The sequence below is a fragment of the Polyodon spathula genome, chromosome 9 (genome assembly GCF_017654505.1).
Source record: "Polyodon spathula isolate WHYD16114869_AA chromosome 9, ASM1765450v1, whole genome shotgun sequence".
Taxonomy (NCBI): Eukaryota; Metazoa; Chordata; class Actinopteri; order Acipenseriformes; family Polyodontidae; genus Polyodon; species Polyodon spathula.
In genome coordinates this window covers 9331566-9334601 of record NC_054542.1, presented here as the reverse complement: position 1 = coordinate 9334601, position 3036 = coordinate 9331566, and positions in this window count along the sequence as shown.

Genomic DNA, 3036 nt, shown 5'->3' with positions numbered 1-3036 from the left:
AATCAGGAAGTACAGAGTAGTATTGTGCATGAAACTCAAAGTAAGCTCCTCCCAGATACATACCAACAGCTTTCTTGCCCACGCTACATTCACCATTTTAAACTGAAGACACACCTACAGTATCACCTGTCTGTTAGCAAATATTGTCAAAGATGGGAGGGAAGTGAAGGCTTTATAGAAACTGAAAACAAAGCTATGCTGAAGTGAAAAGCTTGCTTTCCTTGGCTGGAACAATGTTATGGCTCTGTTGTAAATCATGTATTTGTTTTCCCTTCAATGTAGCTTGTTTTCAGTTTCTGTAAAGCCTTACACTTCCCTCCCTCTTTTGAAAGTATGCTTTAAACATTTCTTACATTTTAAAACAAAGCATTAAACATGCATAAACATGGGTCAATAAGGTGAAGAGAAACTACAACTTGAATTGAACTGACTTGAAGAAAGTGATTAAAATTTTTATATAGCACCTTTCATAGTGGACCACTATCACAAACCACTTTACAAGATTTGAGATTAGGGTGTGTGAACTATGCATCAGCTGCAGAGTTACTTACAACAATGTCTCACTGAAAGACAGAGCACAAGTGACTTGCTCAGGGTCACATTTGAGTCAGGGGCTGAGCTAGGATTTGAACCAGGGACCTCCCGGTTACAAGTCTGTTTCTTTAACCACTGGACCACACAGCCTCTTAGGACCATTACCACTTAATAGCTTCAGGGATGTAGGATGGATATCTGCAGTGGTCTATCCATTAAGACAAGCTGAAACAAGCAGGTGCTGGCTTTAAGTATTACAGAATAAGATCCATTTGCATAACCAAATCTGTCATGCTTGAAAGACAATTAGACATGACAGCGTGTAGATCCAGGGTCAGGAAACCAAATAAGCGGCCAGCATGTGTTTACCCGTGGTGGTGAGCGCAAGCAAGGACCACCGTGTGTTTAACTGGGATCTTTGCCCTTTAGCTAAGGGATTTAACGGAGGAGAGTTTAGTGGAGTCAGTGTGTGTCAGGGAGAGGGACCCATTCTACTGGGAGCAGCGCTCGCCTGTTGTTAGGCCAGCTTTTATTTTGTTAGCTGTTTTTTCCACTGTGTTTTGGTTTAGCATTTTTGTATTTAATTGTATGTACACTTGTGCGAATGTCCTCCCGCACTAGGGCTACCACGGCTGGTACCCTAGTGGTGGCCCCACCATTGTAAATTCTATAAGTTAAAACCTGAAAGCTTGAACAATGTTTTAACATAAACTTGTGTCGCTTGCATCCCACACAGTAATAGAACACTCCTGTTACATTCCTAAAATGATAGTTCTTTATAATTTAGTTGTTTTCTAAACAGTCATTTTCTATCCTTTGCACTTTTGTTATTTTCATGTTTAGTGATCGGATAGCTGATTGCTTTACGAGTGCACAATTCATGTTACACAAACCTTAAGTAGCATCTATCATAGATACCTACCATGAACAAAATGTATTGAATTCCCATAATTGGGAATTTGTGCCGCTGGTCTCCTATATTATTGCTGCAGGCTACAAACCTCACCACCAGGATTTAGCGACCATGTCTAGAGTTGAAATAAAATCTCAAGAGTTTCACAAGAACAAAAACATGGAGAAAACCAAAACTGTTGGTTCCATGAATTTGTTGAAAAAGACAAATATGGGGCTTAACATCAGCTTGCTGCAAACTTACAGAACAAAAGTTACAAAAATGCCTGGGTGGATTAGCATCTACCGAGCAATTTGTTGAACTTGTATGAGCTACCAGTATAGTGGCTCCCCAATTCTATCTATCTATCTATCTATCTCTCTATCTCTCTATAGAGATAGAGAGAGTGAGAGAGAGAGAGAAAATAATAATAATAATAATAATAATAATAATAATAATAATAATAATAAACAATATGTGGTGACAAATGTTGCAAGTAAGGTTCCATGCGGATTACTACTACTGATGGTGAAAAACTTTGCAGATATTTTACTGAAACTGACCCTCATATATAATATATATATATATATATATATATATATATATATATATATATATATATACTATATATATATATTTTATATAGGTCAGTTTTATAAAGTATCTTCAAAACGTTTTCAAAATATGGTTTAGACGCAATAGCCGATTACTTGAAACTTGCACACTATATATATATATATATATCATTAACGTAAAGTTCTGGATTCTAAATACACCCATAGACTACCATAATGGTCAGAAGTGATGAAGCTAACAGTGTAGGAAACCATGCATTCTATATGTACGTGTCTAATGTGTATGGAATTATACAGTCAAAAACTGTTTAGCAAATAATGTATGGATAGTGCAAAGTGTTCTCTATGGAATCATGTTGTTTTTGTTTTTTTAGTTTTTTGGTATTTCTGTAACGCTGTCTGGGTTTTTGTTTTGTTTCCCACGATTTTTTTATTGTATTTTCTTGGTGGCCAAATAAGACAGACTGGACTTGCAGTTCTTGAACACAACCTAAAAACTTATTTTAAACCCAGTTTAAGAAAGCTGCAGATTATCAGTATTGGCGTAAGGGCCAAACTGGAAAAAATGATAGAAACATGTAAATACCCTCTCACATTTTAATATTACTTCAGTCATTTGAATGTTAAAGGAGAATAGAATTTCCCTTTTAAGGGATATTATATATATAGATATAATATATATATATATATATATATATATATATATATATATATATATATAGTTCTGTTTTATAATCTTTAGCTCTAAATAATAATAAAAAAGTTCAATAATTTGTTTCTGAAAATACTAAACAACAACTCTGTATTCAGACACTTTGGTTAAAAACCTGTTTTAAAATTTTGTGTGAAACAGAATTACAGAGATTGAGGTAAATAATGTTTGCAGGTTTTCTTTGTAACCTATAGTTTAGTCTCAGTTTAGCACTAGAGTGTAGAGGCTAGTGCCTTAATACTGTCAAAGGTTAACAATGACACCATTTAGTAAAAGTAATGTAATCTCTAAGAAAATGTAACACACAGAACTTCCTTGTAAGC